Genomic DNA, 17374 nt, shown 5'->3' on the forward strand with positions numbered 1-17374 from the left:
TGAGTAGGACCCTAGATATAGAACCTATATATATGGTGTATCTCTATGAGTATGACCCTGTCATGAGGCACCTATACAGCCTCAGAGGTGTGTGTAGTGTACCTATAGAGGAGGTGGTGTTGGTTTCACTGACCAGGCCACAGCGTATCAGCCCAGGGGGTTCAAACGTCCAACTTCAAGCCACACCCAACCAGTGTCAAGGTAGAAGGTGGATATCCTACCTATAATGCCCTCTGATAGGAGTTGTAAAAGTGAGCAGAACTGGAGCTAGACAGCCCGCTTTGTGGACAACGACTTCCACTGGTAGGGCGGAGAGACATGTATCTTGGCAGTATATCCATAATCTTTGGTTTCCTAAAGGTTGGTAGGATGTTGCATCAAGGTGGTCACTGGTCATAGAGGCTCGTTTGAGACATTCATCCCTCCCTCTGAGGTTGTGGTTTGGACCCTTCCACTTTGAGGTGGTGCCAGCGTGGTGTGGTCGTCCTGACGCCTGAGCGTACAGGTCCTGCCTCCATCTCATATAGGGTATGATGTATGATGATATAGGGTGATGCCCAGATAAATAAAGGTTAAATAAATACATAAAATGTATTACTAACTCTGTGGTGTGTCTGTGTTTGTGGCAGCCATATAGAAAAAAACAGCCAACTGTATATTATCCGTGTCGTCGTTCAGCCACGACTCGGTGAAACAGTTTTTAATGTCCCGTTGGTAGGATACTCTCAAATGGAGCTCGTCCAGTTTATTCTCCAGTGATTGCAAGTTGGCCAATAGAACGGATGGTAGAGACGGGTTACCCACTCGCCGACGAACTCTCACAAGGCACCTGGATCTGCACCCCTGTATCTCCGTCTTTTCTTCACACGAAAGATATGGATTTGGGCCTGGTCTCGGAGAAGCAGTATATGCTTCACGTCAGACTCATTAAATAAAAAATCTTTGTCCAGTTCGAGGTGAGTAATTGCTGTTGTGATATCCAGAAGCATCATATCATAGAGACACAAGGCAAAAGGAAAGAACGTCCTGTGTTGTATGGTATCCTCGAGCTTTATTACCATGTCCCTCAGGTTTTCACCTTGTGTCCATGCGGACACACCCTTCCTCATAATCCCCAGTGTATCTTTCCCTTTGTCTCCTCTCATTGGTCAAGCTATGAAGCCCAGAGGCTAGCAGACACAATAAAAGGGGAGGGGTTTGTTGTTGGAACCACCAAATGCAGGGAATGGAGTGATCAGCAAACCATTCCATTTAAACCTAAGCACTGAACGCTTCATGTGAGGTAACTTTTTAAATGAGGTAACTTTTTTTGTTTTGGTCAGTGCTCAGAATTGTTCATGAATTAATAGCTATTTGTTACTAAATGTCACGGCTGTCTAGGACCAGTGGAGATGTGAAATCAGGAGCAGGAGACAGAGGGCCGGAGCAACTGTGTTTTAATAATAATAATTGCAATCGCAATAGCCGTAGGGCACAGGGCGCGTGGCGAAGTCCGCCAGGGGAAAACACATTCCCAAAATAAGCGCACTGAAAAAAAGCGCACGGGGCGCAGCCCGGCAATATAATGGACAATAACAGCGAAAGAACAGCTTACACTCGCAACTGTCCTGAGTGGACAATAAACAATCCCGCACGAGAACCCCAACTGAAAATACACACTAAATAACCCCCCACTAATGACAAACACAAAACAGGTGCGGGATAGACAGACAAAACCAAAAGACACAGAAACAACGATCGGTGGCAGCTAATAGGCCGGCGACAATGACCGCCGAGCGCCGCCCGACCGAGGAGGGGCGCCACCTTCGTTAGATACTGTGACAGTACCCCTCCCCTGACGGCCTCGGGGACTGCCCGGAGGGCGATGGTGGAATTCTTGTAGCATAGGTGGATCTAGAATGTCCGCCGCCGGAACCCAGCACCTCTCCTCCGGACCGTACCCCTCCCAGTCCACGAGGTACTGCAGGCCCCCTACCCGACGTCGGGAGTCCAGGATGGCTCGGACTGTGTACGCGGGGGGCCCCCCCGATGTCCAGGGGGGGCGGGGGGACCTCCAGCACCTCATCGTCCTGCAGTGGACCAGCTACCACCGGCCTGAGGAGAGACACATGAAACGAGGGGTTAATGCGGTAATATGAAGGGAGTTGTAACCTGTAACACACCTCGTTTATCCTCCTCAGGACTTTGAACGGCCCCACAAACCGCGGACCCAGCTTCCGGCAGGGCAGGCGGAGAAGCAGGTTCCGGGTCGAGAGCCAGACTCTGTCCCCCGGATTATACACGGGGGCGTCACTGCGGTGGTGGTCAGCGCTCTCCTTGTGTCGTTCACCAGCCCTCCTTAGGCACTCCTGGACACCATTCCAGGTCTCCTGAGAGCGCTTCACCCATGCCTCCACCGCAGGAGCCTCCGTCTGGCTCTGTTGCCATGGCACCAGGACCGGCTGATACCCCAATACCACCTGGAAGGGTGACAGGTTGGTAGAGGAGTGGCGCTGAGAGTTCTGGGCCATCTCGGCCCATGGCACGAACTGCGCCCACTCCCCTGGCCGGTCACGGCAATACGACCGCAGGAACCTGCCCACATCCTGGTTAATGCGCTCTACCTGCCCATTACTCTCGGGGTGGAACCCCGAGGTCAAGCTGACCGAGACCCCCAGCCTGTCCATAAACGATCTCCACACCCTGGACGTGAACTGGGGACCCCGATCAGATACGATGTCCTCGGGCACCCCATAGTGCCGGAAGACATGGGTGAACAGGGCCTCCGCGGTTTGCAGGGCCGTAGGAAGACCGGGCAAAGGGAGCAGACGGCAGGACTTAGAGAACCTGTCCACAACGACCAGGATCGCCGTATTCCCCTGGGACGGCGGAAGATCCGTGAGGAAATCCACCGAGAGGTGAGACCAAGGCCGCTGTGGAACGGGGAGGGGCTGTAATTTCCCTCGAGGCAGGTGCCTAGGAGCCTTGCACTGGGCGCATACCGAACAGGAAGAGACATAACGCCGAACATCCTCAGCCAAGGTGGGCCACCAGTACCTTCCCTTCAGGCCCCGCACTGTCCGTTCCACCCCAGGATGACCCGAGGAGGGTAGAGTGTGGGACCATCGGATCAGGCGATCGCGAACACCAAGCGGAACGTATTTCAGGCCCACGGGACACTGCGGTGGAGTGGGTTCTGACCGACCCGCCCGCTCGATGTCCGCATCCACCTCCCATTCCACCGGTGCCACCAGACAGGAGGCGGGGAGTATGGGAGTGGGATCGATGGTCCGCTCCTCGGTGTCGTAGAGACGCGACAGTGCGTCAGCCTTCCGGTTCCGGGAACCTGGAATGTACGAGAGGGTAAAGTGAAACCTCGTAAAAAACATGGCCCACCTTGCCTGACGGGGATTAAGCCTCCTCGCTGCCCGAATATACTCCAGGTTACGGTGGTCGGTCCAGATGAGAAAAGGGTGACGTGCCCCCTCAAGCCAATGTCTCCACACCGTCAAAGCCCTGACCACGGCTAACAGCTCCCGGTCCCCCACATCATAGTTGCGCTCCGCCGGGCTCAGCTTCTTAGAAAAGAAGGCACATGGGCGGAGCTTCGGAGGAGCGCCCGAGCGCTGCGATAGCACAGCTCCTACCCCAGCCTCGGACGCGTCCACCTCCACTATGAATGGCAAAGAGGGGTCCGGATGCGCCAGGACGGGTGCGTTGGTAAACAGAACCTTCAGACGATGGCAGGCTCTGTCCGCCTCTGCTGACCATCGTAGCCGCACCGACCCCCCTTCATCAGTGAGGTAATGGGAGCCGCCACCTGGCCAAAACCCCAGATAAACCTCCGATAATAATTAGCGAACCCCAAGAACCGCTGCACCTCCTTCACAGTGGTTGGGGTTGGCCAATTACGCACAGCCGTCACGCGGTCACACTCCACCTCCACCCCCGAGGTGGAAATGCGATATCCTAGAAATGAGACGGCTCGTTTGGAGAACTCACATTTCTCAGCCTTGACGTATAGGTTATGCTCCAGCAGCCGCCCAAGCACTTTCCGCACCAGGGACACATGCTCGGCGCTTGTGGCGGAGCAAATCAGGATGTCATCGATGTACACCACCACACCCTGCCCGAGCATGTCCCGAAGGACCTCGTCCACAAAGGATTGGAAGACAGCGGGAGCGTTCTTTAACCCATACGGCATGACGAGGTACTCATAATGGCCCGATGTGGTACAAGATGCGGTTTTCCACTCGTCTCCATCTCGGATACGCACCATGTTATACGCGCTCCTGAGATCAAATTTTGTGAAGAAGCGCGCCCCGTGAAATGACTCCACTGCCGTAGCAATGAGAGGTAGCGGGTAACTGAAACCCACTGTGATAGCATTTAGACCTCTATAGTCAATGCACGGGCGCAGACCTCCCTCCTTCTTCTTCACAAAAAAAAGCTTGAGGAGACGGGGGACTTAGATGGCCGAATGTATCCCTGTCTCAAGGACTCAGTGACGTATGTATCCATAGCCACTGTCTCCTCCTGAGACAGAGGATACACGTGACTCCTAGGAAGAACCGCGTCGGCCTGGAGGTTTATCGCACAATCCCCTCGTCGATGGGGGGGTAATAGAGTCGCCTTCGTCTTACTGAAGGCGATAGCCAAATCGGCATACTCTGAGGGAATGTGCACGGTGGAGACTTGGTCTGGACTCTCCACCGTAGTCGCACCGATGGAAACTCCTATGCACCTACCTGAGCACTCCCTCGACCACCCCGTAAGAGCCCTCTGCCTCCACGAAATCTGAGGGTTGTGCGTGGCTAGCCAGGGGATTCCCAGTACCACCGGAAACGCTGGGGAGTCAATGAGGAACAGGCTGATACGCTCCTCATGACCCCCCCACGTCTGCATAACCAGTGGCACTGTGACCTCCCCTACTTGGCCTGACCCTAGCGGTCGACTATCTAGGGCGTGCACGGGGAAGGGGTGGTCCAGCTGAACCAGGGGAATCCCTAACCTCTTCGCTAATCCACGGTCCATAAAACTCCCAGCTGCACCTGAATCGACTAGTGCCTTATACTGGAAGTGAGGGGAAAAATCAGGAAAACAAACGGAGGTGTACATGTGGTCGACAGGGGGCTCTGGGTGTGGCTGGTGCGGACTCACCTGGGGGGTCGAAGTAGTGCTCTGCCTGCCCTCCGAACTCCCGGGGGGACCTCTCCAGCACCGGTCCACAGTGTGTCCTCTGCGCCCACAGCGGGTGCAGGAGAGACCCCCCCCTCCGGTCCTCCTCGACGCAGCCCCCCCTATCTCCATGGGCTGTGGAGCGGGAGGACTGGGAGGCGGAACGAACAGGCCCCGACTGGAACGTCCCCGGGAAGCCAGCAGGTTGTCCAGTCTAATGGAGAAATCCACCAGTTGGTCTAGGGTGGAGGCGTTGTCCCTACAGGCCAGCTCCCGGCGGACGTCCTCGCGAAGGCTACACCTATAGTGGTCTATCAAGGCCCGCTCGTTCCACCCCGATCCAGCGGCGAGAGTCTGGAATTCCAGGGCGAAATCCTGAGCGCTCCTCGTCTCCTGTCTCAAATGGAATAGCCGCTCACCCGCCGCCCTGCCCTCCGGGGGATGATCGAAAACCGCCCGGAAGCGGCGGGTGAACTCAGGGTAGTCGCCCCGAGCCGAGTCTGGGCCATCCCAGACCGCATTGGCCCCATTCCAGGGCTCGACCCGTGAGACACGAGATGAGGACGCTCACCCTCTCTTCGTCGGAGGGGGGGGGGGGGGGGGCGGACGGTCGCCAGGTATAGTTCCAATTGGAGCAAGAACCCCTTGCACCCAGCGGCCGTCCCATCAAACTCCCGGGGAGGAGTAATCCGGATACCGCCGGCGCCCGCTTCAGGGGGTGTGTGTAGGGGCGCAGGGTGAGGGACCGGAGCTGGTCCAGCTGGGGAAGCACCTCTCTCCCAGTTCTCCAACCGGGCCAACACCTGGTCCATGGCCTAGCCTAGGCGGTGGAGGAGGCTGGCGTGTTGAGAGACCGGCTCAGCCATGGACGGCGCTTCTGCTCCTGCTGACTCCATAGTGGTGCGGGATTCTGTCACGGCTGTCTAGGACCAGTGGAGATGTGGAATCAGGAGCGGAGACAGAGGGCCGGAGCAACTGTGTTTTAATAATAATAATTGCAAACGCAATAGCCGTAGGGCACAGGGTGCGTGGCGAAGTCCGCCAGGGGAAAACACAATCCCAAAATAAGCGCACTGACAAAAAGCGCACGGGCGCAGCCCGGCAATATAATGGACAATAACAGCGAAAGAACAGCTTACACTCGCAACTGTCCTGAGTGGACAATAAACAATCCCGCACGAGAACCCCAACTGAAAATACACACTAAATAACCCCCCACTAATGACAAACACAAAACAGGTGCGGGATAGACAGACAAAACCAAAAGACACAGAAACAACGATCGGTGGCAGCTAATAGGCCGGCGACGACGACCGCCGAGCGCCGCCCGACCGAGGAGGGGCACCACCTTCGTTAGATACTGTGACACTAAATGTGATTTACTACCTCCATCTATGCTCTCTCTCTCTTCCTCTCTTAGATCATCGCACACCAAAATCTGCTGACATGCACTCTCTTCGTTTCCTCGCCATTCTAATGACCCTGCTGGTGGTGGTCTTGACGGAAACCTAGTTGTCTGCAGCCAGACACACCTGCTGGCCCAAGCCTCAGAATACCAAGAAGTCCCGTCACGGAGGTGGCACTGGAGGAGGAGGTGGTGGAGTGGGAGGAGGTGGTTCACTGCCGGCCCATCTGGGATTCAGACAGACCACCACAGAGTTCCAACCAGACGCCATGGTGCCCCCCGGGAAGGGCCACAGGGGAGAGGGGACCCCAGGGCCGGGAGGAGAGAGGAGACTTCCAGGTAGACTAAAGAATATACATTGTGTTGATTTCAGTATAGATTGACTAAAAGTATACATAGTACTGTAGTGGCTTGTGACCATGACTGTAGGTTGTGTGTGGTGTTCTTGCAGTTATATTGTCTTCATGGTGTGTACTCCTAAATATCTCCTCATATCCACATCCCTCATACCTTTGCTCTTCCCCTCCTTCCCCTCCTTTCCCCTGTCTTCTTTCAGGTGTACCTGGAGTGATGGGGGATGTTGGACTCATGAGACCTCCTGGACAAACCCTCTAACCCGGACGACACTGGGCCAATTGTGCGACGCCCCATGGGGCTCCTGGTCACGGCCAAACGCCTAACCATATTCAGTCACAACAAAGAAATGTTCAGAAGATGTCATTTCAATTACATGTGAATATCTTTTAGTATTTCTTAGTATTTTATATTTCATTACATCTTTACATTCTAGCTTAACTTTTTAATTTAAAAAAACTGTAATAAACTAATCAGTGATGCTTTATTTTGTCCCAACGCAATGCTAATTTTAAAGTTTGATTATAATGCTAATTTTAAAATTTGTTCATAAATTGAGACTGTGGCAAATTGTTCCATCTAAGCAAGTCAGGGCTTTTAAAAAAAAATGTCAGCATAACATTCTTGTTTGGGACAAAAACCTATCCAATACAGTTGTTTCATCCACTTGAAAATCGTCTCAGTAGATTTCTATAACGATTATGTCTTAAAGTAAACAAGATGCTAATGTAATGTGTTTACTGTTTTTGGGTGGCAGGTCGCCTAGCGGTTAGAGCATTGGGCAAGTAACCGAAACATTGCTGGATCAAATCCCTGAGCTGACAAGGTAAAAATCGGTTGTTCTGCCCCTGAACAAGGCAGTTAACCCACTGTTCCCCGGCAGGCCGTCATTGTAAATAAGGATTTTTTCTTAACTGACTTGCCTAGTTCAATAAAGGTTAATTAAATAAATACTGGGATTAACATATAAACCACTTAAAGGGTGACTGACTGAAAAAAAAGCATGAGATGAATACAATCTGTTTCAAATACTTCCATTTCAACTATCCAGGTGTTCTTATCAGAGTACAAGAGCATCCATATCATTACTAGCAAACAAAATAGAGTATGCTAATGCCAATTATCAATGTAATCAATGAACACTTGGTGCTTCATTAACTTCCCCCTCGTATCTCTGTAGTAGACTATTCCTTAGATTATACTATGTTTAGGGGATTTCCATGTTTCCATGTTGCATTGCATGTTGAACACTCAACTGAAGTTAGTGACTATGAATTTCATTTAATGAAACATTAAAAAGAAAACAGTCTGACAGTCTTGTCTTCTAAATACAGTGCCTCTGTTTTGTTTCACCAAATGATATGGGGATTTACAAGAAGTCACATGGTTTTCAGGAATTCGTAGGCAGTTACAGGTAACATGATCCTCCATGTCTTTTTTTTATGTTCAGCATTTTGTGAAAAGAAATACAGATTTCATGCCAGATAAATGTTATCTGTGCTTGTCGAGACAAAGACCTTCACATACATACTTTTCCACTGAGGTAATTATTTGACCGAAGCAGATTTTTCTCTTTGTGTTATTGGTGCATGTTGTATTCAGAATGACAGCACACAAAGACCCAAATGGGTGTAAATAAACCCCATCCTCACTTTCCCGACCATTTGTATTTTGAGTAAATTATATCTTCAAGGTGTTTTGTTTAATTAACTACACTGCAGTCTGTTTCCTTTCAAGGTTTCTACTCTTGCCATGTTTTTTAATAAGAGTGTCTAAACTCAATTTGTGTAAAAATAAAACAGCAGCATAAAAACAAAAAGGGTGCAAGAAAAGATAGATGGGACTTTGTGACTTACGTCTAAGAAAACAGTTATATTAGTCATCACATCTTCTCAACCATCTCATGTCAGGTTTAGACTTAACTGTTTCTGGCTGCTGACCAACTGATTATGTTGTCTCCTATTTGTGCACCAGCACTGCCTGTGCTGTTTACCTTTTCCACTTTCACTGTTAATTGGATATTATGTTCATAGTAAGTTTTATCAAAATAAAATAAAGGGAATTTGTGTGTGTGTGTGTCCGTGGTTGTGCGTGTGTGTAATAAGGGACAACATTATTAGGAAACTCTCATTGACATATTGGTGTGTCAAACTCAATTCCTGGGGGTCCGTATGTAGGCAGGTTTTCACTTCACAAGCAGGAAATTATTGGGAACAGATAATTCACTACAATTTTACGCCACACAGTGGTCACATAGGCCTATTCATCAGACATTCTCACTTGCAATAATAAGGTCTTCAGACAACAGGCAATACATGTTTGGGCCTACCCACAGGCTGTATGTAGCTCATGGCTAGTGGACATTCAGACACTGTAGTAAATGTGGGCCTACCTGTATCCAAAGCTGGTCCAAAGTTTCCTTACCCCAGTCCACTTCCCCAGGTGACTATCCCATGAAAAACAGAGCAAAAGGAGCATTCTGTGTTTGCATTGATCGGTAGTTTATACACGGGACAAACAGGTAGGCTTACGGTTTAGTTTATATGAGGCTTTTATCGGAGCCTTAATTAGGACCTTAGATATAGAACATATATATATGGTGTATCTCTACGAGTAGGACCCTAGATATAGAACCTATATATGTGGTGTATGTCTATGAGTGGGACCCTAGATATAGAACCTATATATATGGTGTATCTCTATGAGTAGGACCCTGTCATGAGGCACCTATACAGCCTCAGAGGTGTGTGTAGTGTACCTATAGAGGTGGTGTTGGTTTCACTGACCAGGCCACAGCACAGCAGCCCAGGGGGTTCAAACGTCCAACTTCAAGCCACACCCAACCAGTGTCAAGGTAGAAGGTGGACATCCTACCCATAATGCCCTCTGAGAGGAGTTGTAAAAGTCAGCAGTACTGGAGCTAGACAGCCCGCTTTGTGGACAACGACTCCCACTGGTAGGGCGGAGAGACATGCATCTTGGCAGTATATCCATAATCTTTGGTTTCCTAAAGGTTGGTCGGATGTTGCATCAAGGTGGTCACTGGTCATAGAGGCTCGTTTGAGACATTCATCCCTCCCTCTGCGGTTGTGGTTTGGACCCTTCCACTTTGAGGTGGTGCCAGCGTGGTGTGGTCGTCCTGACGCCTGAGCGTACAGGTCCTGCCTCCATCTCATATAGGGTCTGATGTATGATGATATAGGGTGATGCCCAGATAAATAAAGGTTAAATAAAAATACATAAAATGTATTACTAACTCTGTGGTGTGTCTGTGTTTGTGGCAGCCATATAGAAAAAAACTGCCAACTGTATATTATCCGTGTCGTCGTTCAGCCACGACTCGGTGAAACAGTTTGTAATGTCCCGTTGGTAGGATACTCTCAAATGGAGCTCGTCCAGTTTATTCTCCAGTGATTGCAAGTTGGCCAATAGAACGGATGGTAGAGACGGGTTACCCACTCGCCGACGAACTCTCACAAGGCACCTGGATCTGCACCCCTGTATCTCCGTCTTTTCTTCACGCGAAAGATAGGGATTTGGGCCTGGTCTCGGAGAAGTAGTATATGCTTCACGTCAGACTCGAGGTGAGTAATTGGTGTTGTGATATCCAGAAGCATCATATCACAGAGACACAAGGCAAAAGGAAAGAACGTCCTGTGTTGTATGTTATCCTAGAGCTTCATTACCATGTCCCTCAGGTTTTCACCTTGTGTCCATCCCGACCTACCCTTCCTCATAATCCCCAGTGTATCTGTCCCTTTGTCTCCTCTCATTGGTCAAGCTATGAAGCCCAGAGGCTAGCAGACACAATAAAAGGGGAGGGGTTTGTTGTTGGAACCACCAAATGCAGGGAATGGAGTGATCAGCAAACCATTTCATTTAAAGCTAAGCACTGAACGCTACATTTGAGGTAACTTTTTAAATGAGGTAACTTTTCTTGTTTTGGTCAGTGCTCAGAATTGTTCATGAATTAATAGCTATTTGTTACTAAATGTGATTTACTACCTCCATCTATGCTCTCTCTCTCTTCCTCTCTTAGATCATCGCACACCAAAATCTGCTGACATGCACTCTCTTCGTTTCCTCGCCATTCTAATGACCCTGCTGGTGGTGGTCTTGATGGAAACCTAGTTGTCTGCAGCCAGACACACCTGCTGGCCCAAGCCTCAGAATACCAAGAAGTCCCGTCACGGAGGTGGCACTGGAGGAGGAGGTGGTGGAGTGGGAGGAGGTGGTTCACTGCCGGCCCGTCTGGGCATCAGGCAGACCACCACAGAGTTCCAACCAGACGCCATGGTGCCCCCCGGGAAGGGCCACAGGGGAGAGGGGACCCCAGGGCTGGGAGGAGCGAGGAGACTTCCAGGTAGACTAAAGAATATTCATTGTGTTGATTTCAGTATAGATTGACTAAAAGTATACATAGTACTGTAGTGGCTTGTGACCATGACTGTAGGTTGTGTGTGGTGTTCTTGCAGTTATATTGTCTCCATGGTGTTTACTCCTAAATATCTCCTCATATCCCCATCCCTCTGCTCTTCCCCTCCTTCCCCTCCTTTCCCCTGTCTTCTTTCAGGTGTACCTGGAGTGACGGGGGATGTTGGACTCATGAGACCTCCTGGACTGGATGGAATGTCTGGAGCTACTGGACTGGAAGGAGATAATGGTAAACTTGCCAATTCCCATATACAACTGTTAAAGGATGTAATCTGGGTTTATACATTTACAGTCCAAAGTGTGAGCTACTATGACATCTGTTATCTCATTCCTGAATACGTCGTTATCTGGTGCTGTTTTTAATCAAATCGCTAATTTTGATCTAAAATAGAATATTCATGTTTGAGACTGATATCTATCCTCATATGCTGACATGTTTCAGATACCAATCCTTCTCTCTTTCTTATGATAGGTGAGAAAGGAAATCAAGGAAACATGGGGATGCCTGGTGCTCCGGGGTTACTTGGGAGACAAGGAGAGAAAGGTCTACTCCAGAAGCGAGAACGACAGCATCTTCACCGGCTTCCTGCTCTAAGCCGATCCCAAGGCCTGACCTATGACTTCGTCTGTGAACCCGGCTTGACCACTGCATGAGCTTTATCTGACAACTTATGCTGACTGGATCACCTCCAAACTCTTTTCACTACTCTGATAAATGATCTCTTTCAATATAGCTACTGCTACTAACTTTGTTCCTGCTTATTGCTATCAAAATAATCTGACCAAATGCTTGCTGTATTTTGATGGTAAAGGCTGTAAAACTTTATCCAGTGGTTCCCAAACTGTGGGAAGACATTTTCAGTGGTTCCCGAACAGTGGAAAAACTTTTCAGTGTAAACTTAAATGACTGACACCAAATAGAATGTATGTATAAAAGATAATGGACCTATATATTTTTCAATAATCGCCTATAATCTTTGAGAATTTACAATCAGGCCCCCATTGATTTAGTTAAAATGCTTGAGCATAAGAACACCAGCCATGTCAAAATTTGGAAATTCACTTAAACACAGAAAACAAATTATCTCAGCTCCGTGGCAAAATGCATAGAATTGTAGGGAATTGACTTTAAAATTGCAAAATGTTCTTTCAGCTCCATGGCAGGATGTGTGGAATTGCAGGAGATTAGCTTTGAAACTGCTACATTTTCTTATCTAGATGCCAAGATAATATTTGTTAATTATTCTTTGGTCTGTGTATGTTGTTTTTTTTTAACAGCTCAACCTTTATGTTGGGTCACGACTCAAAAGACACCTCAATCGGTGGGTCAGTTTGGGAACCCCTGCTTTATACAACGCTTACAGTTTCTATCAATGCATTAAAACACTGCTAATGCTTGAAATGAAAATTGCTTGAATTTTGTAAGTTTAGGTCTGAACCTATCTAGACTTTACTACGACTGATTTTAGTTGTCAACTTCCCAAACCCAGCTCTGCTTAGGGACAATCTCAGCCATTCACTACTTGAATGTGCTCCTAACAGTAAAAAGTCTTCATCATTGTTGTGCCATAGAAATATAGCTCCAAGGTCTGTGGGTGATGGTGAGTGATGTATGAATACATTATGTTCTATAGCCTACTGATGTACTAGTCTACCGTCACCACCAAAATATATCTAACTGAAACCTACATGTTATTTCCTCCACTAGAGGGCACTGGGACATCACAGTTTGAAGAGGGCTGAATGAGGATTGTATTAATTCTACAGTATCATGTAAAATTCATTTTTAAATACACTAAAATAATCTTGATATTCATGCAAATGTAAAGGAGGAAAACACACACATGCTATAATTATTTATGTTACACCACCCAATCACAGATAGACACATAAATAGAAATCAAAATAAAGCAGGTTTGTACTAGAACAATTCCCCCCTGGCTGTGACTGTGCTTCATCCCTGTGACCTGTGATGTTGCCTCCCACCGCTTAAGCCATTGTTTGATGCTACCAAGACAAACGGCTTCAGCTCCATCCCTGACTTCCTGATTTACTGTTTTTGTTTCATTGTTTAATGACTTGTATGTGTTGTATACGTCATTCAGGTTTTAGCTGCCATGTACCACGGCCTACATGTATCAAAACTACTACTACAAAGTATGTGATATTGATTTTTTTTAAACTAAGAGGAGGCCTTTTACGGTTAGAAAATGTGAAGTCACAAAGCAGCACTGTGATGTCTCTGGCCCTCTTTTAGAAGAGTGAATCTCCATGGAAAGTTCTACAACATTCTAGAATACCGTAGCAAACACAGTGGCAAACAGAAACATTTGATTTCTATCAGTTTTCTCTACTGTGAGACCTTTGAGAAGTAACATAATGTTTATATAAAGATTGTCTAATCTTCATGTCATAGAGATGGTAAAGACAGACAGATGGGGGGAATCCTGCCCCTGAAGAGTCCCAAGAGGGGAGCAGGATCATGACAAGCATCCTATAAGAGACCACCTTGAAGATGTCAGTGAATCACCATCTCCTCCAATAACATCTTGCCAAGACGATCAGCTGGACAACCAATATGATACCCAGTCAGTCAGCCTGCAAGATGTCCAACTAGACCTCCAAAAAGGTGGCAGGTCTAATCACCAGCAAGACATGCACGTTATGAATGATCCAAAGCAAGTTGAAATACAGAATGATCATCAAGACATGCACCAGGATGTCCACCAAGATGCAATGCCAAATTACCAGCAAGACATGCAACAAGACCAACAGCAAGATTTAAGACCTTCCCCTCCAATAATGATTGCTTTGTCACAGCATGGCTTAGAAGTCTGTAGATATCCTTCACTTCCCTTACAGACACCATCATCCCGGGATGAACTAGAAGACTCAAGTGATTCCTCACCTCCTACTCTGGTTCCCATCTTCAGGGATCACTATGTAGAACTAAGTGATTCATCCAGTGTCAACAACTCATCTTGGTCAGCGAGTCAGGGGGAATATAGCGACTCAGACTCTTCCACATCAGAAAGTGGGGAGCATATCAGCTATTCTGCCCCACTGACGCCAAAGAGTGAGGATGGTACAAGTGATTTGGCCCCACTTCTACAAAAGAGCGAGGGTGGTATTAGCGAAGACTACACAGCAAATTCTTCGTCCGTATCACCTAAGAGCGAAAGAGATCTCTCGTCATCGGAGAGTGAGATGGACATGATCAAAGCTGCCACCCAAATTGTCAGCAGAGATGCTTTTCCACTGGCTTCTGATGGCTTAACCAGGGACCAAGACCCCTCCTGGAAGTGGTGTTGTCCACCCTCTCTTCTGGAGACCCTAGCCCCAGCCTGGAGGAGTCCCTGCCTGGCTGTGAGGCTGTGGAGGATGGGGGTGGTGTCTATCAACTCTGTGGGAGCACCAAGACCCTCAATCTGGATCCCAGTCTGTCTGTGGATGATGCCCCACCAGTGGCCCCAAGCACTGCTGCTGACTCACCCCAGGATGGGACTGCTCTACCTGGGAAAGCAGGAAGCAGTAGTAGCCACTGGCATGGTGTAAGGGCAGGTAAACACACCATCAGATGCTGCCGAAGCTCCTTGAATTGCTTCAAGAGGAAGGCCAACATCCAGCAAGAGACAAAGCCAGAAGAGACCCTCTCAGAACTCCGAGCACAGAGCAGGGAGGAGAAGCGAGCTCCGAGCAGGGGAACGGACAGGGCTCTGAGGAGGCTGACACTCCTCCCCAAAACAAGAGGAGGAAGTTGTCAGAGGGAAAAAAGAAAAGGAGACGGTTATCAGGTGTGGCCTATGACCTTCCAAGAACTCCATGATGTCATCTCCTTGGAGTTGGATGGAGGGAGAGCAGGCTATTATTAGATTAACTATTTAAAAAGGTATTGAAAAAAAAAAAAAAACATCGATGTGTGGAATAAAATCTCAGCACCATGATAATAGTGTTGCGTTATCTCATTCGGAATAACTTAATTTCAATTTCACGTATTTTTGTTTTGATTATTTAAGGTGATGTATAATATAATTTTTTATACACTATTTTACAATGGTGGACTCACATGCATGTATATAAATGATACATTGGGAAGATGTAGTATGGAGAGCGTTAACACATTGGCAAGACATCTTGCAGATGTATATAGAATGTCTACATTCTAAATTCTACATCGTTTATACGTCAGGCCAGACATCAACATTCTATTCTGATGTTTCTGTGACATCTTACAAATGTGCAAAGTAAATATTCCCTACACATTTTGATTTGTTGGCCGAAGGTGTGCGTTCTGACTGGGTAAGAGTTATCAGTGACTGTACAGCTCCTCATTAACTTATCAACTCACTGCATCAACTTGCCTAGACCGTCAGATTTGGACATGACAGAAAAGTCTAACTATGACTTGGAGTCAGTTATTAGCTCGTCAAAATCATGACATTATTAGCTCGTTAGAATGGCTTCAGTGAGGAAGAACCTTGAGTGTGTCTACTGGAGGTCTAGGTCCATATTCATGAGGTGTCTCAGAGAAGTAGTGCTGATCTGGGATCAGTGTTGCCTTTCAGATCACAATGAATAAGATTTAATGGACAGCGGGGAACTGATCCTATCAGCACTCCTACTATATGACGCTTTACGAATATGACTCAGGTCACTCAGGGGGATGATGTGCCAGCCCAGCCCAGCTGGCACTCCCCCTGGCACATACCAACCACCGCCCTGGACTCTGGACCACTATATTCCAGTCAACCAGTCTGGTTCGGATCAAAGGGCCCTTCTTTTTTTCCTTCATAGGAAATGATCTTTGAGAACAGTGGCCAATCATGAAACAAACATGAAGTCAGGCCCTGTCAGGGAGCAATCACAAACACACACATGTACAGTCATGGCAACAGGTAAACAGAGAGGTTTCTATAAAACCCTCTTCTTGTTTCAGTCACTTCACCACTGTCCAGCAAAATCATTAGGCACTTCCAATAGCCAGGTAATTTGTTATTTATTTTATTATATAAAGACTGAATTCATGTTAGTACACTGTACAACACAGCATTGCATATACAGTACCAGTCAAAAGTTTGGACACACCTACTCATTGAAGTGATTTTCTTTATTTGAACTATTTTCTACATTGTAGAATAATATTGAAGACATCGAAACTATGAAATAACACATATGGAATCAGGTAGTAACCAAAAAATTGCTACACAAATCAAAATATATTTTATATTCTTCAAAGTAGCCACCCTTTGCCTTGATGACAACTTTGCACCCTCTGCTGCAGAGCATAACTTCATTAGAGTTACCAGCCTCAGAAATATAAATAGCATTAAGCCTGCATGAATCAGGCCTTTATGGTCAATTTTGCTTCAAAGAAACCACTACTAAAGAATACTAATAATAATAATAATAAGAGACTTGCTTGGGCCAAGAAACACGAGCAATGGACATTAGACAGGTGGAAATCTGTCCTTTGGTCTGATGAGTCCAAATTTGAGAATTTTTGTTCCAACTGCCGTGTCTTTGTCCGTCGCAGAGTAGGTGAACAGACGATCTCTGCGTGTGTGGTTCCCACTGTGAAGCATGGAGGAGGAGGTGTGATGGTGTGGGGGTCCTTTTCTGGTGACACTGTCAGTGATTTATTTAGAATTCAAGGCACACTTAACCAGCTTGGCTACCACAGTATTCTGCAGTGATACGCCATCTCATCTGGTTTGCGCTTGGTGGGACTATCATTTGTTTTTCAACAGGACAATAACCCAACACACCTCCAGGCTGTGTAAGGGCTATTTGACCAAGAAGCAGAGTGATGGAGTGCTGCATCAGATGACCTGGCCTCCACTATCACCCGACCTCAACCCAATTCAGATGGTTTGGGATGAGTTGGACCACAGAGTGAAGGAAAAGCATCCAACAAGTGCTCAGCATATGTAGGAGCTCCTTCAAGACTGTTGGAAAAGCATTCCATGTGAAGCTGGTTGAGAAAATGTCAAGAGTGTGCAAAGCTGTCATCAAGCAAAGGGTGGC

The sequence above is a fragment of the Salmo salar genome, chromosome 03, assembly GCF_965601325.2.
Source record: "Salmo salar chromosome 03, fSalSal1, whole genome shotgun sequence".
Taxonomy (NCBI): Eukaryota; Metazoa; Chordata; class Actinopteri; order Salmoniformes; family Salmonidae; genus Salmo; species Salmo salar.